Source organism: Rhipicephalus microplus, chromosome 6 (genome assembly GCF_043290135.1).
Source record: "Rhipicephalus microplus isolate Deutch F79 chromosome 6, USDA_Rmic, whole genome shotgun sequence".
Classification (NCBI taxonomy): Eukaryota; Metazoa; Arthropoda; class Arachnida; order Ixodida; family Ixodidae; genus Rhipicephalus; species Rhipicephalus microplus.
Genome location: NC_134705.1, coordinates 189401521 through 189425679, shown reverse-complemented (window position 1 = coordinate 189425679; position 24159 = coordinate 189401521). Strand labels below are relative to the sequence as shown.

General features: G+C 47.3%; 1 protein-coding gene across 1 annotated transcript in view; it reads right to left on the bottom strand.

The window, feature by feature from the left end:
* Window positions 1–21534, bottom strand: part of LOC142765747 (uncharacterized) — a 90072-nt gene extending 68538 nt beyond the window's left edge. Inside the window, exon 1 of the mRNA XM_075867296.1 lies at window positions 21244–21534. The gene's annotated coding sequence lies outside the window, so the exon portion shown is untranslated. The remainder of the gene's footprint in view (window positions 1–21243) is intronic.
* Between the last annotated feature and the right edge of the window lie 2625 nt (window positions 21535–24159).

Genomic DNA, 24159 nt, shown 5'->3' with positions numbered 1-24159 from the left:
TATTGATGAGTATAAACATCAACATAAACACAGCCGCTCAATCTCCCATGGCATGTCATAATTATTACGATGATGCCATTGGATTCATGATGCTATCGTTTGAGCGATACTGCAGTTCTAGGTTTCAAGAACAAAAAAAAAAAGAACGCTTTCATTCGAGACAAGGGTTAGTCGTCCCCCCCCCCCCCCCCCCGGCCAGATGAAAACTGCTGGACTTCTAAAAAAAGTTTATTCGTTTATTGATTCATTCGGTAATCAGTGCAGCGCCGATATAGCTTCATGAAACCTTGGACTGCATACACGGGTGATTCGACGATAATTATCCCAAACGGTACTCCTCTTGGTGCTAACGTTTCGAACTTATTCAGTATTAGGAGCTTGCTCCTTTTACTGGGGGGTTGTCTCTCGTCTTTGCGCCGGCGTGTATACTAGTGCTCATTGCTTCCGCTAGAGGCACAGCTGTGCTCTTCGTTTCAAGAGCACTCACTAGATGGCACGCCGCCACTCAGACGACGCTCGCTCCACTCTCGGCGCGTGCTCTAGTTTGGTAGGAGACCGCTAGGTGGCCGCGCCTATAGATATAGCGCTCGCTCTTGGCGCGCTTCCTTTCTCTTTCGTCGGACGTCACACAGTGCGCGTCGATACCGCTACCCGCAATGAACACCGCAAAAGCCAAGGTGGTGGCGCGGAGGGCTCGCCATGCGGCTACAGCGCGGGTTTGCCGTCAGGACCCTTTTCGAAGTTTTCACTACATCCTTTAACACATGACCATCTGGCTTTGTACTTTAAGGACCACAAAATCATTATACTAAAAGGAAAACGTTCCTCCGAGCTTATGTGATCCGTAAATATATAAGCTCTTGGACAAATGTATATACTGCATCAGTATGTAATTATATGTACATGGTTTCCGATGGAGGCGGAAATGTTGTAGGCCCGTGTGCTCAGATTTGGGTGCACGTTAAAGAACCCCAGGTGGTCGATATTTCCGGAGCCCTCCACTACGGCGTCTCTCATAATCATATGGTGGTTTTGGGACGTTAAAACCCACCTATCAATCAATCATTATGTGTACATGGTACATAAATGTGTAAATAATAAACATTGTGTATATAACGTGTGCATACAATCACGCCACAACAACTCTCGTGTCACGTCTTTATATGATGATGATTGAGCATATATGTACAGAGGATTCACGGTTTACTGGATTTAACCTCTGGTGCAAGCTCCTTCACCATCATTCACTTCGAAGAAATACGCGAATTTTTTTTATTAAGTCGAAAGCCTTTAATGTCTAATGCTCACGTCCATCCGTCCGTGCCCTGGCACGGTGCCAGCTGGCGCGCAAACGAAACCCGGTAGCTTTGGACACTGCAGCGCTTCGCTTTCGTAGCGTCGCTGTGGTCAGTACATGGAAGGTCATTACGGGCAATTTTGAAGTCGGGAACGCCGAATTCCAAAACTGCATGATCGCGTAATGGTTCTTTCATAATAGCTGGGGTTTTACGTCCCCCCCCCCAAAAAAAACCACGATATTAATTATGAGAGACGCAGTGCAGGGGAGGGCACAGGAAATGTCGACTGTCTGGTGGTCTTCACGGTGCACGGGCCTCTGTACAGCATATCTTCTCCACCGAAATGCGATCGCCACGGCCAGGAACGAACCCGCGACCTGCGGTTCGACAGCCGAGCACCGTAACGCGTTACGTCTTGGGCTTTTCGTTGAGAGGCTGACAAACGCTGGTGAGAGAATGAAAAACGACAAGCCGATTCTTCCCGAAAACAGCGTTGCGGAAACGGCCGCTAGCTGTAATTGAGCCGTTACGTTAAGAGGGGCCATTACGCAATGAGAAAAAAAAAGGAAAGTCAATAGATCAGCCTCTATAAAGCGAGCCTCGTTTCTACTATAGTGAACTAGAATGCGATCATATTCTAATTCACTGCAGTTTCTACCAATTTCCTCGATAGCGTAATGGCTTCTGTTTTTTTTAACTTGCCCCTATAAAACGGAGGTGGAATCCTTCAGGAGCCCAATAAAAGTTTTTCATCTATCATCCATCCATCCATCATAGAAAATGACGTAATTTTTATAACCTGGAATACTCCTCGGCGCCTCCGAGAATGCCCACAAAGTTTCAGCCATCTCAGAGGACGGATCAAGCATCAATGCTATAACGGCTATGGTCGGTTACATTATGAAAAGTTGCTGAGCAAAAAAGAAAAACAAGAAATAAACATGAGAAAGGGGAGTGAATGTTAGTATATAGGCGCACGTTCAGAATGCAACACCATGATAATATAAGTCAATTTCAGATCACTGTGAAAATCTAATAAATATATTTGTTGCACTTGAAGCAAATATCTCGAGTTCCAATGGTGGCTCATAACGATGTGTTCCGACTCCCTTCAGAAATTACGGCGTGCAAATCGGTATCAGTTTGCGAGTGCTCCGATCATGGTTCATATTCGGGTTTGGAGCTGTAATCGAAGCTTCTGCTGATATGATGTAAGGCCCATGGGACGGCTTTCAACTATCCCATAGTAGAGTACCGAGTACTCTAAATCGTCAACCACTTTTTCTAAACAAATATCCATCGTCGTTTCTTTTAGCGGGACGGCTTAGTGCTATTCCATAGTTGTGTACAAAGAACTCGAAATCGCTAAACATTTTTTTCCAAACACAGTTTTCCTACAAAACAACATAGCCACGGGACGGCTATAAGCTTTCTCGTAGTAGAACGTAGTCGAGAGTTCGACGGAATGCCGTCTGGTCAGGTAAAGGCATTGTTAAATAAAACAGGTCACTGACCAATGTCAAACAAAACAATGACGTTTCGGGACCCGTACGGATCCCTTGTTCACAATGGAATCTTGTTCATCAATGGATTCCATTGTGAACAAGGGATCCGTACGGGTTCCGAAACGTCATTGTTTTGTTTGACATTGGTCAGTGACCTGTTTTATTCAACAATTCCCGTAGTAGACTAACTAGTACTCTAAATTGTTACCCACTTTTTCTAAACACATAATGTTGTGCAAGCGTTGGTTGCATCATGTGGCGTCTCTGAAGCGGTCACAACTTATTCCACACACACGACTGTGACGTACGATTGTGTCTACCGTTCGTACAATTCAGATACAACTTATATTGGTGTCATCCATTGGTAGATTCGGAGCGCTTCCGGTAACAGTTTCCTCTGCTCCATGCGGAGGAAGTCTATTCTATTGGCAGATTGAGGGCGCTCCCCGTATATTCCATTAGTAGATGTGTAGCGGCTCTGTCTTGAGAGCCACTCCACGGAGCAACTTTGTCTACTACGCGAAAATCTGTGAATTCGACCGGAAGTCGAGGCAACCATTTCGGAGTGGGGGGATACTCTTCTCACTTGCAACGACATTCTTCGTCACTACTGGAACGTCCGTCGCACTCAGAGAGCCTCACTGCCATCTTTGTCGCAAGTGGAGGCAGTGGCGTTACGCTATAGCTATACAGACTAAAACATTCCCCAATCTATAGTATCACTTTATAAATATTACCCGCAGTGCTATGCAGACCGTTGCCCCGGGCTGTGGAAACTCGCCCACGACCTTCCATGTCTCGATCGAGTGTACCACGGACATCTTTCCTCCCTTACCTGCTTTCCTTCACGCTTTACGTAACGAGGAGCTGTGGGATGATGCTCTCCGCGACGGACCTCCCGAGGTCCTCCGAGCTCTGATAGACCGAGCCCGACTAGTCGCTGGAGTCATCCTAGGGGACCCCGGACTAGGGGTTCCTCCCATGCCCTCCTTCTCCGTGCTTTTGTGAATAAAGACGTTTCTCTCTCTCTCTCTCTCAAACGCCCCGTGCCTTGAAACGGTGCCAACTTGGGGCGCGCCAACGAACGCTGGTCACGTCAGTTGCGTGTCTCGTCGGAGGTGGTCGGTGGTGGTGAAAAACTTTGTTCGTCAGAAGGCCAAAAAGTAAAATAATATTTAAAAAATTAAAAAGCAGCATTGTGGGCGGCCTTCGGGCTGCCGGTTGTGGCGTCAGGGCAGTGCCTGTAGTCACGACGTCCTCCGCCCAAGTCACCAGCTGAAGTTGCAGGTCCGGCCTTGTGCTGGACAAGCGTCTCGTCGGGGCTCACGCTTTGCTAACGTATAGCGTCGCTGTGTCCATCGCGCCTCTCAAGCAAGAAGCTCTCAAGCATACATCGCGTTCCATTCAGACCCTGCCATTTGCTCCACAAGGAGCGCGCGTGTTCCATGGGTAGACTTCCTTCTGTAGCCCTCCGCCAGAGTGGAGTGCTCCGGCGCAGAGTTGGTGGGTCACTCCACATCCGCCATTGAATGACGCCATATGTGTTTATTGAATATGCGCCTCCACGGAGCACTTGTGTATATTGGGAATGCACACAAAACGAGAACAGTGGCTTTTGTAGATCCAATGCAGCACTGCGTTCGATCTCTTCAAGATCTCTATTGGTCAACTCCAAGTGCAATGCTGCGTTGTATCTACAAAAGCGACAGTCTGGGAGGTGTAAGCAGTGTACATCGTTATTGATTCGACCAGACACGCGATGACAATACCGTTGTCCATATATGTAGTAGGTTGCGTATAGTACTTTAAATCGCTAACTAATTATTCTGAACACACTAGTGCAGGTTTTTGCAATGTGAATGTATTCCTCAACACATGGTTTGTCACGCATAATTTATACTCTTTACATACTGTTAATATTTTTTCTAAGCAGTACTTATTCGTTGCGTGTGTGTGTTCATTGCTGTCCTTGTACAGAAACTATGTCCATTTGGTTATTACGTACTATACGTCGATACAAAATCTTTCTAAACACCGCGATTGTTTAGCATTGTCACCCGTTTCTTTCAAACATATCAAATGCCGAAAAATATTTATGCTACTGACCAGGCACATGGCCTGCAATATTTTTCGGGGGGGGGGGGGGTACAATTTTTATTTCGGGACGGACACCCCCTTAAAATGGCCATTTTTCGCTGTCTATACCATAGCGAAAAAATTTCGGTGGTGGCGGGTGGGGAACGCGCTCGGTGTGCCACCGCCTGGCTATATGCCCCTGTTGCTGACCCATCCAAGTGCTTTACAATCAGCAAAATCCCATGCACAAAACGCTGCCCGTGCACATTTAATTTCATTTGATGATAATGATGAGTTGACCTCAGATAGATGGAGGCTCACACGCAAAGCGGGATGGGCCAAGAAACGGTCGGCAGGATTTTTAAAGTAATGAAACTAAAGCTAATCTGAAAAATTTGTTTCATTTCATTTGTTGCCCGGCCAGTAGGTTCTTGGCTCTTTATCGAATGCAAAATATTTTATAGCAAACTGCAGGCACTTTGAGCGCTTCTATCTATCTATCTATCTATCTATCTATCTATCTATCTATCTATCTATCTATCTATCTATCTATCTATCTATCTATCTATCTATCTATCTATCTATCTATCTATCTATCTATCTATCTATCTATCTATCTATCTATCTATCTATCTATCTATCTATCTGTCTGTCTGTCTGTCTGTCTGTCTGTCTGTCTGTCTGTCTGTCTGTCTGTCTGTCTGTCTGTCTGTCTGTTTCTTTGTCTGTCTGTGGGAGGGTAAGAGGGTTTGATGAATACATCTGGCTGCCCTATTGAAAATCCTGGGTTGGTGGATGCTGGAATCGCTCGTGGATATGGTGGAAAGAATAGTGTATATGGTGGAAATATTAGTGGATAAGGTGGAAACTGTAGTGGGCATAATGGCTGATGGCGGCGAGAGTGGAAAAAAATGGTGGCAGATGGTGGTGGTGGCGAGCCAATGGTGGTGACGGTGGAAAATGCTGGCTTATGGTGGCGAGGCAAAACGTGTTTGGTGGAAGGCTTGGTGAGCAAGGTGGATGACGGTGGCATGATGGAAGCTTGGTGGATGACGGTGGCATGATGAAAAGCACATGACACTATACATGTGAAATCGCTTATTTGTGGTGTTTCATTCTTGAATGCGCAGAGATATATGTTTACAGTCAAAAGAAACCAACGCGGCTCATTATGATTTCTAGTACGTTTTTTTTTATTCCTGTGGTGTCAACAATGCTTCAATTTTTGTGGAGCATAGAATATGCGGCCGGGAATATGTTTACATTTCGCGCACGTACTTACATCAGTTTGACATCCGCGATGTGTTTCTTTGTTGTGATGTTTAGAAGACTAGAGTTGTCACTGTCAACATGACAATAAATGTTTTACATCGGCGATCAGTTGTCGACAAATAAATGGGCTCCAGTTCGCAATCGCCCCTTCAATGTTAGAGCAGAACACAGCGGTCACTTGATGTCGCCACGCTAGAAACGCAACTCTGGTAATTCTTGCACACTCTATTGTTTGAGCCGTACCTTTAAGTTAACAAAGTGCGTGCGAATATGCATACACTTTCACTTTCGACATGCGTCGAGATGAGCCCCAGCGAATTTGACTTTCACCCTTCTTTTCTACCACCATGATTTCAACCAAAGGTTAGTCATACCGACCGAGCCCGTACAAGTGTTATCGGCGCTTCTGGGTTTCAGAATACACGATTTTGACGAGTAAAAATGTCAATACAGCACAGCTGTGGCATCATTTAGCCTAAATGAAGCCTTTTTTTATTGTGCACAGTGTCCGCACAAGAAGCGACAAACATCGATGCGACGCGCTTGCAGCACTTCCACCGAATGTACGCCTCGCCTCACCGACATCCGCCGGTCGCACTCCCCGGCGCTTCACTGGCTCTTATGCGAGAACATAGACACGTCAATTCGTATGCTTACTGAACCAATATGATAGCTTAATGTTTCTGGCTCACTGCATTCGTTTTGGACAAGCCGTTATGTAGCTGTTCCTAACGACAGAGCAACAGCGGTGCGCTAGCACGACTGCGGTGTGCGTTGCGCGAAAAACATCAAAATCAATTGTGTGGGCTTATCTATCGAATGAGCATAGAAGCGTTATAAAGCCTGAACTGATATCGCCCTTTGAAAGGAGCGAGAAACGGATAATAAACTTGGCAGTAACCGCCGATAAACTCTACCTGCTTCTCAATCCACTGAGTTGTTTTTTTCCTTGCGGTTGTAAATTGTAACAAAAACATAGCGCTGTTACCATCCTCGAAGAGGCAATCGTTACAGGCAGCAGTTGTTTGTGTTTATCAATTGTGCAAATCTTAGTAGCAGGTGCAGATCCCGTCCCACCCAAGTAAACGACAAACAGAACTGAAGTTAAAGAGTGAGTTTGTGGGTTGACTACTTCTTTAACACCCGTACCGCCATCTGTCGGCGTGGTGCAGTGGTTAGTGTCAATAAAGAAAGAAAAAGCGCAGTGGTTAGTGTTCTCAGCTCGAAATTCGGAGGTGCCAGGTTCGATTCCACGCTGGCGTGCATTTTTTTTTTGCAGGTCCTTGCTACATTCTTTTCTTTACAATTATTTTTATTATTCCTTTAGCGGCAGCTCGTCACGGTGGTTCTGAGGCTGCTTCGCGCTCCAGCATTGCCGGCTGGAGCGCGCCATCCACCATAGCCACCATACACCATGTGCCACCATATCCACCGCCATATTCCACCAAAATGGTGGATTGTGGAATCCACCATTCCTATAGTGGACGTTTTTTCAATAGGGTGGTCATGCCATGAAACGTGAAAATGCCGTCACGTGCATGGTCAAACATGCGTTTCCACCAGACATGAACTGCGTATGCCCGTACGGGCCGATGTATGCGGGTATGCACCACGTGCACTTGTGACTTATGCGAGTTGGTACATAACTGGATAGGCTTCAGTGCAATTTAGACGAAGATAAATGGAGACAGTCGTCTGTGTTCTATGTGTCCCCATTTGTCTTCGTCTAAATTGCGCTGAAGCCTATCCAATTATGTGCAACATGTTATTGACAGTCTATGTCTGCCCGCGAGAACGGCATGCACTGACAATGGTAATTTAAATGCGAGATCGTTAAGAAAAAGGGACATAAGAATGCGTTAAGACCATGAAGGCAAATACCATGGGTCCCAGCAGGAATTGAAACCAAGCGTTCTGCGTGATAAGCAAGTATTCCACCACAGAGCCACGCCAAGTCTCGGCGCTGTTTTTCCGCAGGTCACGGGATCGAATCCCAGCCGTATTTTAGATGGAGGCGAAAATGCTCCAAGCCCGTGTACTCAGATTTACGTGCGCGCTAAGGAAGCCCCGGGTGGTCGAAATGACATCGTGTTTTTTTGGGACGTTAGACACAAAAAATTGTTATTATTAATATTATTATGACCGAAACTGTTTTGGAAATAGACCCTATATATGCTGTGTGAAACGTCAATGCTGGCTGTGCAAGTTTTTAAGCATTACGTATGAACTCCTATGGCATAAGCGTCACGTCGAGTTAATGTGAATGGTATTCTTAACCGCCGTCCACTGGAGTTTGATTTTTACATATATCATTACCATTAGCCAGGGCTGCCATCCACGCTAGCACAAACACTACATATCAGCTCACCCGTTCTGGTGTTGGTAATACATATATTGCGGCTGGCATCGTTGCGCAATGTAAGCAACTCGCTTTATAAAACATACGACTGTTCAACATATGAATGCGCGTATATTTGTTCACACTGTGGGCATTTAGTATACCTACGAGTGTTGAAGATTGGGCGAGTTGGTTCGTCGTACTTGAACTTGTATAGCGCATTACGGGGAAGAAGAAACGGCCGAGCAGACCGACACAAGAGGACAGAGCGCTAACTTCCAACTGAGCTTTATTGTCAAATTTCATCAAATAAGTAGACCGGCGCAAGCATACAAAACCACCCTAACGCAACGACAAGATAACACACAACATCACACCATCACATATCACACATTCATAGGCGGTTACTCTGATTAAGGAAGGCCACTTCATGTTCAGATAAACCCAAAGAAGGGGCGCTAATACACGTGCTGCCAGCTCTTGCTATACAATGCGCTTCTATAATTTCCCGAGTTAATTGCGACGGGTGCTTTTTTATCACTTCACACTGGTCAAACATGGGGGTACATCCACAATCGCGACAGTGAATTCCAATGTGGCCCTGGATTGCTTTGTGAGCATTATAATGGTGCTCTTTTAGCCTTTCATTAAGGCATCGTCCCGTTTGGCCGAAATACCACATACCACATGAGAAAGGAATCGCGTAAACAACCCCCACTACACATGGCACAAACCGAGTTTTGTGCTTAGTTGCGCAACCAGTGGTGTGTGATTTGAGAGGGTTGACAGCTTTGCAAAGCCGCTGTAACTTATCCGGCGCTGAAAACACCACTTTGACGCTGCATTTCTCCCCTATCTTTTTTAGCCGGTGGGAAATGTCATGCACGTAGGGTAAAACTACGGGTCTTTTACGGTCGTTAGATTCCGGCTGGGCCTCGGAGTTGCATCCTTTCTTTATCTGTTTTAATAGCTTTTCAGCTATAGACGCCAGTAGGATAGCTGGGTACCCAGCACTCAAAAGCCTTTCAACTTGAGCAGCAAAGCTGCGATGCATGACATGATGACACGATTTTCTAAGAGGATTGATGAGAGAAAGATTTGTGATGCTGCGCTTAACTAACTTGGAATGGGAAGAGTCATAGGGTAAAAGGGGTTTTCCATTTCTAGGTTCAAATAGCCAGCACACATGGTCAGGTGAAAGAATTAAATTCAAATCTAAAAAGCGTAAGCTGTTGTCAACTGGCAACTCATGAGTCAATAAAAGCGGTTTAAAACATTCCTTAAAAGTCATTACAATACCGTCGGTTAGGTGCGTCATTACAATACCGTCGGTTCATTGACTGCAGCGACGCTGCTTGCCGACGTACCTATGGCTACACTAGTGGTAATGCCAGGCTAAGAAGAGCGACTTCGAAGGCGGTCGTATGTGTTTTGTCGTAACCAAAATGACCAGCAGTTGAGTCGTCATGAAGCGCTCTGAGGTTCCGATGGAGGCGGAAATGTCGAGGCCCGTGTGCTCAGATTTGGGTGCACGTTAAAGAACCCCAGGTGGTCTAAATTTCCGGAGCCCTCCACTACGGCGTCTCTCATAATCATATGGTGGTTTTGGGACGTTAAACCCTACAAATCAATCAATCAATCATCAAAGTCCGTTGAGACTCCAGCGAAGAGCAATCGAGGAGGGCAGTCTCCCATCCCTCTCGGGAAGGGGTAGAAGAAGGGAGCAGGTGGGGGATTTTTGCACATGCCCACACCATGTGGAAGATGTCACAGGCCTCCCCACAGTGTGGGCACCGCCCATCCGTCTTAGAGTGTCGCGCGCCCAGCCTCTCGGAGGCCATGCGCCGTAAGAATACGCGCCGTGCAATCCAAGATGGCTGAGGAAAGATGATCAACCCGTGAACTCGCATAGAAAAAGAGGTAGGACGCACGGACGTATGCACATTCCGTACCGCTTTCACCGGACGAACTCTTGGTCATCGAATAAATTTGTATAGGACCAAAGTACCTTCCCAAAACGATAGGTCCTCATCGCTACCAAGCCTGCGCGCGGTGTGCATAATTCGTAGCGCGCATGCGCGTGATGAACAGTCCTCGACATTCTTGGGGTCTACACGGCGCCCCAAGTGCGCATTATTCAACGGCTCTCGCTACCGGCATTTCGGGCCAGCGGTGATGAGCCGGACGTCGCCAGCTTGGCGCCCGCGCACGATACTCTTTTTCCAGGGTGGCCCAACCAGCCTGGCGAGGGTGAGGCAACTGCAACGACCGCGAGAGTGCAGCATGGTATGTACCGTATATTCTCGAGTACGGGCCGCACTCACGAAAACGCCTCACCCGGAGCATTGTCAAAGGAACACAACGATGAAAAGAAAAATTAGTTTACAGTAAAAAAAAAAGTTATACTTTTGAAACTCTGTGTTTTTAATTTTACCGGAATCGGCGTATTAATAGAGGCGAAAATTCATGCAAAAATGGCCCGAATCTACATGTTACGCTGTATATGTCGTCGAAAGGCGATAGTCTTGCGTCTGGAGAGAGTGAACAAAACGTTTATTTGATGGTCTCCGCAAGAAAATCGGTGAATGGTATTCGGCAGGTGCTGCGTTAGAGTGCCTCGAGCGTGTGGTGGAGGCGAACGAACGCATCTAGGCACTTTAGACACAAGTGTCATCTGGCAAATATCTTCGAAAAGGAAGGCGTGCCGCCCGCGGAAAAAGATGCGCGCCAGTCTCGGAGGTGATAAGGTGTAGAACGCAAAGCGACGGGCAGGTGCCACCACCGTGACGTCGTAGCAAAGCGTTGGAAACACCTTTTTGAGCATCGCGTTGCACTGTCAGCGCAGCGCAATTAAACGCTACAGCTCTTAGAGTTACTTGTGTGTGCCTCTTCTACTATAAAGGCAGACTTACAAAACGTAGACATGTTGTTATAGCGGCTCATATATGCGCAGTATTTCCTTTTTAATTGAATATCGCACAACTATGAACACTAAACCTTGAGCAATATTGGTGGGCGCTGCGGCTGGGATTGGCCGTTTGGTGCCGTTTGAGGTATCGTTAGGGCAGACAAACAGACAAATGTACAGCCAGCCAGCCAGACAGACAGACAGGCAGATCAAAATTTTTCCGTCGAAGGTCCCCAAGAAAGACTATCGTCTTTAATAACATACGTCGGTAACCTCGCCCATGAGACGACTGATTTGGACTAACGCAGACCCAGACTGAGCCACGAGTCTGAGTGATTGCTGGAGAGTAACGTTTCGGTGAGTCAGTGCGGCTGAAGAAAATTTTCGTGATGGGGAGTCTGAACGAGTCCGTGCAGGAAAATGTTTTTAGCTCGAGTCCGAGCGAGTCCAAAGCACAATATATATTTCTTGAGTGAGTCGTAGCGAGTTCCTCTTTTTCCTTGCCTACATATGGCTCCTATCTACTCATATTCAGCAATTACTATCAGCCTTACCCGAATTCATGTTTACACTCACAGGTATTCCAAAGCATTATCGTTCATACAAAATTTACATAGTGGTTGATAAGAGGCGGGAAATACATGGTAGGGGGGGGGGGGGGGTTGATCTTTTGTTCTCAGCAACTCTTCCAGGGAAGTTCACGATAAATATATATATCATGCTGTCATCTCTTTTTAGAAAAAAAATGTTCTTACTCCTTTGCAGCCACTCATAAATGGTATCCCAAGGTAGAAAAAAAATATAATCCACGCATATCGACGAAGTGGATACTGATCATGGAGCGAAGCTATAGATTCCAAGGTCCCTAATGTCGGCGTTGAAGTCGCCGACTAGTATAAATGACGGAAGGATGTACAGACCAATGGATGGACAGAAGGACATATGTACGGACGGAGGGACTTATTGATTGGTTGATATGTGGTGTTTAATGTCCCAAAACCACCAAATGATTATGAGAGACGCCGTAGTGGGGGCTCCGGAAATTTTGAACACCTGGGGTTCTTTAACGTGCACCCAGATCTGAGCTCACGGGCCTACAACATTTCCGCCTCCATCGGAAATGCAGCCGCCGCAGCCGGGATTCGATCCTGCGACCTGCGGGTCAGCAGCCGAGTACCTTAGCCGTTAGACCACCGCGGCGGGGCCGGACGGAGGGACTGTCTATTTCTAAACCACAAGAGCGCTCTATAAAGACGGTTTTCGCGCGCGAGCGTTTTGTGGCTGCAATTCGAGTGCGTACGGCGCCCGGACGGATTGACGCTAGATGGACATCTTCCGTTCTTGAGGAGCTTCAAAACCCGCTCCTCGGAAACTGCAGAGGAAGCGGCAGTAGCGCTAGCTATAACTAATTCGCAGTCGGATTTGATTTTCAGTGATTCGAAGACAGCCATCCGAAATCTGGCGAGGGGCAGAATATCGGCGACCGCCGCACGATTTCTGCATGGGGCCACGGGACGATAAATTAGAGAAATAGAAATTGTCTGGGTACCAGCACACTCCGGGAACCCTGGGAACGAGGCGGCTCACCTGAATGCTCGAGGTTTCGTCAGCCGGGTAGGTGAGCCGCCAGTTCCGGGGAGGTCCGCGAGAGATGGGCTGGTGTCCTTTCATGACATAACGAATCATTATAAACTAGAGCGGAGGTTTTATCCGCCCCCGCACAAGCGGTCGACTAAGGCGCAGGAATGCGTCTGGAGAAAACTGCAGACGTGATCTTTTCCCAACACTTACGTGTTGAACAAAATGTACCCGGAGGAGATTAAGCCGCAATGCAAATGGTGTCAGGCTGTGGCAACATATGATCACATACTTTGGGAATGTAGCATAGTGCCACCGCCTGTGGATATTATGCGTGATCCCTCTCTTGAGCACTGGGAGGCCGTGTTGACCAGCTCAGACCCAGTCGTCCAGTTAAGGGTCGTGGAGTGGGCCACACAGGTCGCCGCCAACCTTGGGTTGATGGCCATCTAACACGGAATCATCCTCAGTTGCTTTCTGACGAAATAAAGTTTTACCGTCCATCCATCGCTCCTGAACAGACACTGCGGCCATTACACGAGTGCATACGGTATACTGCAAAAAAAAAAAAACTGTAGCGAAAGGAGGCGCGGAAGAAGAGGAGTCAACCGCGTGATCCGCGAGTAGTAGTAGCAGCAGTGGCAGCGTCGGCGTCGTACGGGCGCATCCGCAGCGGAGGAGCGAAACTTTCGGCGGCGGCGGCACGCGAAGAAGCAGCGGCGACGCCACGATGAATGAGCGCCGCCGCCGCACCCAGAGAGCCTCCGAGGGTGCGGCACGGAGCTTCCCTTTTCCTGGCGTGGGAGCGGGCCGCTTAATCCGTCGGGAGGTACGGCAGTGTCTGGAACGGCACTAGGCGGATCTCAACATTGAAGTTACTGCATGTGTTATTTAGATCAGGAGCGTAGGCGTGCCCGGGGGTTCACCACTAACAAAGGGTCAAAATCATCTCTATTAGCAGGCCAAAGTGCCGAAAGTTGACTCCTGCAAGAGTGATAGTGAGGAAAGTAGAAGTTAGGAGGGAAGGGGGGGGGGGATTGTCATTTGTAGAAATATCAGCTGACGTTACCAATTGAGAGGCCCTTCACATATATCATATATATAGATCATTTCTGAAGATAGATGCGAGCAACGTATCTACAACAATCTCGATCTCCAAAATGACTCAAATCTGGACACCGATTTCAAGTTCAGTTGAGCGGTTATGTATCAATACATGGTGACCGCAGATGGTGCCTTACGAAAAAAAAAAAAAAACGCTCGAGACCAGTCATGCATGATTTGCTCATAAATGTATTTATTAATTTTTTTTTAAAGAAAGACGGGCGAAGAGAGCCATGAACGGGACGCAGGTCGCTAGTGAAAACCATGCTGCGAACTAGGGCTGCACAATTTGCGTCTTTTCTCCTTCTCATCTTCTCTTCCAAACACTTCAACACTACGATCACTAGCAGGTGCGAACACTGTAAATGAAGTGACTGATGCCCATACCACATAGTGTGGGCCTGCCAGAAAAAATGGCAGCATATCCACGGGGTGAATGATGGAGAGTGGGGCGAAGCATCCGTCCGTCCATTCGTTCTTGCTTCCGTCCGTCTATGCGTCGGTCTGTGTGACCGTCCATGCGTCCGTCCCTGCGTTCGTCCATGCATCTGCCCCTGCGTCCGCCCATGCGTTAATCCGTCCATGCAGCCATCCGTACGTCCGTCCATGCATCTTTCTGTGTGTCCGTTCGACCATCTAGTCAACACTCCAAGTACCACCATCTCGCATCTTTTCATCATATATTCCGCATATAGAAGCACCGCCATCCAGCGGAAATTCCAAGGACTAAACGAGAGGTGGCACACGCACACTTTCTTACGGCTTGCGCTTCGTGTCTACTTCCCACCTTTAAGCATCTCGAGTATATGGTATATACTAGTTCACTGTATTCTTGGCACTGAGGCCCAACGCTCGCTAAACATTTCTAAAACCAAGGAAGTTACGCCCAGCGAGTATAACGTAGCGACCCTTTCTTGTCAGGTAGTGCTCAATGTACATGCCAATGGCTGCTAATGGGGAATGAGAGACCGGAGAATTCGGCTTTTAGTTAAAGCTCACACTGCGAATTTTTTATTGTTCAATAACGCACAGGAGAAATCTCCCACCGGCACCACCTTGCAGGTCAAAGCGTAAGACATGTTACGTACTACTACGAGGCACTAACGGGTGCCGCTTTAAGGAGCCTCGCCCCTAAAAGTGTTTATTGGTTTAGAGCACAGGACTCGTCCTCTAACCAGGGGCGGGGCCCCCTACCGGGGTGAACGTAACTGGATGATGAGGGGTTGATGAGTGATATGTACTCTGGGACGCGGCACTTTCGGGTGCCAACTCCCCTTCCTTTCTGACAACGGTAGAGCGCTTGGTACTCTACAATGGGAGAGCAGAAAGCCGTCCCAGCAACGTCACTCACGATGAGTGCATTATGGTCCAATCTATTTTTCGAGTACTAGCTACTATACTATGAGAGAGAAAAAAACCCTCCCGTGGGCCTCGGTGAAAGGAGTTGATGGTGAAATGATGCTAAAAGATACAAGGTAGGCTGCTGCATAGTGAACTTATGTGACCACGATTCTTGCGCGAAGAGCATGCCACGTTTACTGTAAAATGCTAAAATAGAAAATGAACGAATGTGGTCGATTACCGGCTGTGGCTATTAGTATTTGAATTTACGCGTGCCTTTTATCTTAGATCTGTCAAACTGACGCAGTGAATCACCACGTTGGTGTTTTGTGCACTACTATAGCGAGCGCTCAAAACAGTAAAAGAGTATACCGCTGAAACAAAGAGTGACGTGCGAGCGGCGGCCAAAAAAATTGGCAGCATATCCACGGAGTGAATGATGGAGGGTGGGGCGAAGCATTCGTCCGTCCATTCGTTCTTGCTTCCGTCACTCCATGCATCCGTCTGTGTGGCCGTCCATGCGTCCATCCGTCCGTCCGCGCGTCTGCTTGTGCGTCCGTCCCTGCGTTCACCCATGCATCCGCCCCTGCGTCCGTTCATGCGTCCATCCACGCATCCGTCTGTGTGTCCGTTCGTCCATCTATTCAACACTCCAAGTACCACCATCTCGCATCTTTTCATCATATGTTCTCCATATAGAAGCACCACCATCTAGCGGACATTTCAAGGACTAAACGGGAGGTGGCACATGCACACTTTCTTACGGCTTGCGCTTCGAGTTTACTTCCCACCTTTAACCACCTCGAGTTCATGGTATATACTAGTTCACTGTATTCATGGCTATGCGGCCCAACGCTCGCTAAACCTTTCTAAAACCACGGCCGGACTTTCTAAAACCACGGCCGGTGTACAATATACAGTACCTCTTATTTATGCAGCAGCGATCACACGTTAAGACACCACAGCGTGGTAAAAGAAATGTACGCCAGGGAAGAAATCTTGCATTCCAATTACTCCCCCGGAAAGCAGTGATCCGAAGGAAGGCCGTGAGGCGGGGGAGAAAAGCGCTGCCGTAGCCCCCCCCCCCCCCCCCCCCCACCGCGCGACTCCATGCCCCAGTTCAGTCTCGTTTACGTGAGCTTCGCTCAGCGCCGTGCAAATCGGCGCACGGCCGCTCCCAACCGCGGGGACTGACGCCGTTCCCATCACTTTGCTCACCTCCGAGCGGCGGGCGGCCCGGCCGGCAGGCTATGCGGCCGTAGTGTGCCCACCGGCACACGGAACGCGGGGTACCACACCCTCGAACATCGAGCCAGCCACCGCATCAACGGTAGGGAAAGCGGATGAGGGATGAAAAAACAAAACGAAAAGGATAGTAATACCGAACAAGTGATGGCATCACACATAAAAAAACAACAACAAAGATGTGAAGTAGAGGCTGCGGTGGCATTATAACTATGCGCTTGCTCTCTCTTGAAGAGCGCCGGATCACCGCCGCTGATAATGCGACGGGATCGGCGCAGCACTGTTTGCAGCACGGAGCGGGCGAATATGCGCGCAGGCCCCTAATAGAGGTGCGCCACCAATCGGGCCGTAGGAGGAACACATCCCGGACGTAGTTCGCCGACGCGTCGGCGGCGGCGCCGCTGTGTCGGCGAGCGCGTCGCGCTATGCTTCTTCTTCATGTGCATTCATTTACTTCCCACTGTCTACGGCTGTTGTTCTCTCGAACATTCCGAGCGATTTTTCTCCCCGCCTGTCTTGAAGGCACGTACCTGCTCCTGCTCGCGCGATAATTTTGCTCGTGCCAGGTTTAACGAAACGTAGCGCATGTGAGCTCGACTCAAGGAAAATTTATGAAGTTAGTTTTAGAATCTTGCAATAAGGTACAGGGGATATTTTGTGGGCGTCCCAAAACCGCGATAAGGACGCCGTATTGGATGGCTCCCGAAACTTTAACCATCTCTAACGTGCATTCACATCGCGCAGGGCCCGGGCCTCTCGTCTCAGCGCCTCAACCGAAAATGCGACCGCCGCGTCCAACATCGAGCCAGCGACCGAACAGCCGTCGGCATCCGAGCATGTCAACGTCCCAGCTAAGTTTGCAGCTAACTTCGAAGTCCGTAATGATTACAGCTTCACTGCATGTGTAACAAAATGTACTATACTGTGGTTTTTGTGTTTAAAAGGAACGTTTAACAATTTCGAGTACTTCGTACTCAACTATGGGAGAGCAGAGCAGTCCCTTAAATTTCGGAGCTTACATATTTAGAAAAAAGTATTTAACAATTTCGAGAGAGAATTATTTTAATGGGTACTTCGTGCTCAATTATGGGATTTGAAGGGGAAGTACCATCGTACACGTAACGTATACATACACACACGAAACATCGACAGTAAGTAAAGACAGCGTTTACATCTTAAGTGATCACTAAAATCCAGTTTATATCTGTGCGTACAAACGTTACAAGGGTTTGGAAAAAGTGGTTAACGATTTAGAGTACTCGGTACTCTACTATAAGAGAGCTGAAAGCCGTCCCTTGGAAGTGTGGCAGCTTGGGCTAGTTGGTATGACATGTCGATAGTTATAGCGCGAGGACAAAACTACGACACCGAGACAAGAAGGACACGAAGTGTCCCTCGTTCTTCTGTTCTGGCGCTATAACTACTGTTCCTTGGGCCGCACAGCTATGGCCGCATCGACATAATCTACACACGGGCCGAAATTTCGAGATGTTTAGGACAATCGATTTAGAGTAGTACGTACTCCAAGGAGGTTACAACCTCCTTGACGAAACTCGACTATGGGAGACCATTAAGTTGTCTCAGTAGAATGTGTTCGGAAAAAGTTGTCAACGATTTAGAGTACCTGGTACACTACTATGGGAGAGCAAGATGCCGTCCCTTCCTGGAGAATAGAGGGGGGGGGGGGGGGTTAGAAAAAGTGGGTACCGATTTAGAGTACTTGGTACTCTACTATGGGAGAGCAAAATGCCGTCCCTGTCTAAAGAATGTGTGTTTAGAAGAAGTGTTTAACGATTTCGAGTACTTCGTACTCGACTATGGGAGAGCCTAAAGCCGTCCCTCAGGTACTACATTACCGACGAGCTTAAACTAGTGGGCCGTACACAGTGTCTAAAGAATGTAAAGGAGAACTTAATTGCTATATTGTAGTTGCCTGTTGCAAATCGCTGCTGCATTTATGTCATCTTCAAAAGCCACCGTTCTCGTTCTAGGGCAATCCGCAGTTATGATCCAAGTTTTTTTACTAATGTTAAATTATTCTCTAACAACTAAAGCATTATTGTGGTGTCCTTATCGATTACTTGACACCCTTTAAGCTAAAAACAAATATAAATACCTTTTTCAAGCTGAGAGCGGTAGAAAGTCAAGCTATGTAGTTGTTGAGCGGTCGTCATAAAGGATGGCGGGTGCGCAAGGATGGATTGGATTGGATCAACTTTTATTTGGTCCTCCAAAACACAGATCACTGTGTTGCGGGCAGCTCCCACGTGGGGACTGAGATCGCAAGGATGGATCTAACGGAATATAACGGCACAACAAAATGGAATGCCGAAAATGAACTTAACAAGGCACGCGGTGGCGGGAAAGAAGGAGCCGTGAGGGAGGATGCCGTGAGGGAAAGAATCACCGTGAGGGAGCATGCCAATAGTTTAGGCAAAAGTGAGCATGCGCATCTTCCAGCGCACTGTAAAGCCTGCGGATGCGTGCCATTGTTTGAAAGGACGGTGATTCTTGGTAGGAGCAAAAAAACAAACAGCTAGAGAGCTTTTGGAAGCCTATTACATCAAAAAGAAAGGGCCCGATTGTATCAGTGATACGTCTATTGTGTTGTACGCAACATAAATGCATTTTTTTTTGGATAACTTAGTGCCTTGTTCATGACGCTGTGCGATGTTTGTTGGTTGTGCACGCATGTGCCGTTTTGTCTACTTTCCAGTGCGTTTCCTAGACGGTGATTAAACAGTTGGTGGTTGGTGCTGTTCTGTCTTCTCTCCTGCTCTTCCTGCTTCACGTTATGTTTTTTTTTTTTTGCGCCTCAGTCTTCTGCACCAAAATGATCTAAGTTTCTTGGTAGCTTTAGATAATTTACATGCAACTTAAGAACTAATGGTGGTTCGTTTTTTCACTCACTTCATATATTTCAAGGTGAGAAAAGGTTAAATGCTTTTCTGGAGGTTAGAACGGCAGAAGGATCGATCTACTAGGTAAGTATACCCAAGAAGAAATATGGCGGGCACGCAAAGAAGGACCGAACAGAAGAGCAAATTAGAGAGATTGCATGTGTGCGCCTCGCAGGCGCGTATACGTGAGGGCTTTCCTGAGCAAATCAACTCCCGAGAACTGTCTGTTTTTCCCGAGAACTGTCTCTGATTGGAATGCTCTGCCCCATGATTCCCTTATGCTCGACACGCCGAGATGAAACTATTCCCCTTTTCTTGTCGCCTAGGTCTGCTTCTTTGCCTGTATTTGTCCCTTGTTTTTCACGAATTTTTAATGTACATGAATTTTGTTCTGCAGTGAATGTATACTGCAGAACATGGTGTATGTATGTAGAAGAATTTTTGAACTGTATTGCCCTCTCCTGCATGGACCATACTTGGTCCGCAGTATGTGATAAATAAATAAAACTGAAGGCGGCGCGCAGTTTCGCACAGTAGCGCGAAAAAAGTTAGACACAAAAACTCATCTGCGCATGTTAAGACGAGGCACTACCAAGGTGGAATTTTTTAATCCTCCTTGGGCACTGCCATACTTTCTGCGCCAACTTTCGCACGAGAGATCGCTTCACCGCGGCACTGATTTACGATAGCGCAACAAACGCTCCTTTGCGAGAATGCGCGGGGATTGAACCTTTGGCCGCTTTGATGGGGAAACCACGATTGATTGATTGATTGATTTGTGGGGTTTAATGTCCCAAAACCACCATATGATTATGAGAGACGCCGTAGTGGAGAGCTCCGGAAATTTCGACCACCTGGGGTTCTTTAACGTGCGCCCAAATCTGAGCACACGGGCCTACAACATTTCCGCCTCCATCGGAAATGCAGCCGCCGCAGCCGGGTTGATGGGGAAACCATGTACATGCACGTACGTACACTCGACCACTCAATGTCATCGACAAATACGCTTTTAGTGAACGGCAAGTGGGCATTCGTGAACGTGATCATCGCTAATGTTACCATTTCTGCTGTAAAAATGCAAATAAGGAAAACAAAAACGGGACAAGTGAATGGAAAATTGCACAAGGGACTCGACGAAAAAAAAAATCCCTACTCCGCTTATTATAAGCGGAACTGGTACTCTGGCGTGGCGGATCATGCCGTTGTATTGGATGTGTGTTGGAATGTGCGATGTTATGAATATATCATACCCCTCATCTGGCGCCAGTGCAACATATAGATCCAGGAGAACAGAGATTTGGGCAAATTCATCGGTGTTATCCTTGAAAACAGCGCAACAATCACATTGTTCATCCTCACACACTCAACGAAATGATCGAGTAAAACGACAGGCGTCTTTTTGTGCTACGACAATAATCGCCATCTTGCATTCCTTTCCTTGCATTATCGCCGCGCGCCCAGTATTTTCAGGCCACGAACGACATGCTCTTTATCAGCGTGACAACAGTGCCCAGCGCCAAGAAAGTACCCCCCTTTTCCCACTCATTCTGAAGGGGAAAGCTGCGCCCTTCTATGGTCGTCCTCCCACGGTTTCAAAGATGCAACTGTGTAAGGTCTCCCTGTAGTTGACAAACCAGCATAGGAGCTGCAGACGGCAAAACACGGAACAAGTTCTCACCTGCGGTTTATGGCGGACAGAAAAGTCCTGCCGACGGCGCCGAGTTGCGCAAGGACGAATGCGTGTCCGTTTCATCGATTCGCGCTCACTGTGCGACGCCTCGCAAACTTTGCGGCTTCGTTTCTTTGGCACCGTCGCACTTCGTGAACGATTGTAAGGACCGGGCACCGGGATTGTAAGCCGAGCACCAACGCGACACGAACAAACCACATAACACCCATGAATAAACTGGCGAAACGGGCAAAACAGACGCGCAAAAGTGATACGCGACTTCCACTCGACCAGCTTCAGTGTCAAGGCGCTTTTTGGAGTGAAACCGAAACTGTATAGATCTAATATCCATATTCAAGATCACAGACCTTCGTTTAAAACACACAACAAGGCCGTAGCAACAGCACCGATTCATCAGAATAAAAATTGATCTATCTTTTTTTTGTATTTTTCACAAGGTTTGATTTTAAAGGAAGCCTTAGTTAACTGCGACCAATGCAAAACTTTTTCGACATGGTCAGAAAACGCCACCGACCGGTAGTCGAGGCTACCGAGAACTCGCACGCGGCCAAGAACTCACAATAACTTCTCGAAGTCAAGTAAAAAACACTTTCTCTTCTCTCGACGAATGACGCTTAGGTTAAAAAATCACTACGTCACGCGCCAAGAATCAGCCATTGGCTGATTTGTGCATGGCGCGCTTGGTACTTATACTGGGACCGCCACGGGAGGCCGCGACTTTTCCACACGTGCTCGTGCGATCACACCGAAAATTAAGACGCGCATTCGAAGAAAAAAAATAAATAAAACGCACTCAAGCTCACGTACGAGGCGCCCCTGACGCATTTTCTTCTATTCGACGCAGAAATTTGCGCTAGGGAGCAGAACTTGTGCATCCTAGAAAGCGTTGCGGAACAAACAAGACAAGAGACACTTAATCAGGACGGGCGTTTTTCTTCTGCCTTGCTTTTCCTCTCTGCTCTCAAATGTTGGTAACAGCTCGTACTATATATATATACTGGACAGATTGTGAAAATTTTCGCGGCGGCGAATTCGTGAGGCAGTGAACCCATTTAGTGAATCCATTTCATGGCTACTCGGAAAAGTATTGCAGGGCCCGCTTAAGTGCGGAGCAAACACTTTAAGGGGCCGCGATCTGGAATGTGCTGTATGCTCTAATATGATCCCACGTTCGCGCCAAAAATTCTTCTTCCTCTCTTCGGGGGGGACGGGCCTTTTTGTAACTCCCTTCCTCGGGCGGCGGCCAGGCCTTGAATTCTGGCGGCTCCTTCGGCCAGCCGGACAGCCCAGAGCACAGAACTGCCCAGAGCACAGAACTGCCCAGAGCTGGTCCTCCGGGGAGGAGAGCGCACTCGCGCCTAAAAGGTCTTCTTCCCCTTGTTTTTTGAGCACCTAAACGATGATCAGTTATCAGCAAAACAAATTATTAAATAAACTAGTGCGCTCAACGTAACGCTGGCAGAACCATGGTTAAAATAAGAAAAGGGAGGAATCGAACGCGATATAGAAAGCAAAATATAGAAATGTGAAGAAATAGAAAATTGAAATAAGGAAAAAAAACAAGGAAATGGGAAAAAACCAGAGAAACAAACAAGGCCGCCCAGCTCCACACTTTCGTCAGGCCACTATTTATGGTCCGAATATGTCATAACATTTCTTTTGAGTGATACGTGTGTGACTGAATTTCCGGGGACGTCTTTAAGCTCTCCCATAGTAGAGTACCGAGTACTCTGAATCGTTAACTACTTTTTCTAAACACACATTCCTGGCACTGTACATACACATGATCATCATTGCCCATATTTTTGTGTGCGCATAAGCTATGTAAGACATATAAAATTCTCTTAAACCAGCTTTTAGCGGGACGGCTTAGTGCTCTCCCATAGTTGAGTACGAAGTACTCGAAATCGTTAAACGTTTTTTTTTTTTCTAAACACATGCTCTCCCATAGTGGAGTACCAAGTACTGAAAATTTAACCACTTTTTCTAAACACGCATGCCGAGCTCTAAATCGTTGAACATTTGTTCTACACGCCTGCCGAGCCATCCATGCGGGACGGCTTTATGCTCTCTCATAGTAGAGTACCCACGTGCTCAAAATCGTTAACCACTCTTTCTAAACACATCATATGACCCTTCGGCGTTACGCGACGGCTTGCAACCCACCCATAGTAGAGTACCGAGTACTCTAAGTCGTTTACTACTGTTTCTAAACACACGTCACATGTTCGTCGTCTTTTTGTGCAATCACGACACGGTTTCATGAAATGCGAGGCCCATGGGACTGCGTTTTGCTCTCCCATAATTAAGTACCAAGTAATCTAAATCATTAACGCTTTTTCCTAAACGCACACACCTCCAATAGTAGAGTACCATGTAGATATAAATCGTTAACCTTTTTCATAGTCTGAATCGCCAAAGATTTTTGTCTAAACACACACGAAAAAAAAATTGTTTCTATTGTTAGTTCTTTAAAGTTTTTTTTTTTTTTACTATTGGGACGACTTGTAGTTCTCCTATAGTGGAGTACCATGTACTCTAAATCATTAAACACTTTCTAAGCGACCAGCCTTATTGATCTGGTTTCTGCGTTCATACGTGCTGACCTTTTCAATCAAAAAACAATTACGCATATTTTGGCGCAACATCGATACGCGGTCATTAAGTAGTGCGTTCTTTATTTCTAAAATGCATGAACAGAATCATAAATAGCACACTGCTCAGTACAAGGCGCTGGCAATGCGATGCTACGACCGAAAAAAAAAAATCAGGTGCTTAGGATGGATGGATAGATGGATGGATATGGCTGTGCCCTTTAGATCAAGCGGTGGCTAACGCCACCAAGCCGTAATACTAGGGTTCTTCGATGTGCGCGCCCCCCTCCGCCGCCTTGAGGTGTGGAGA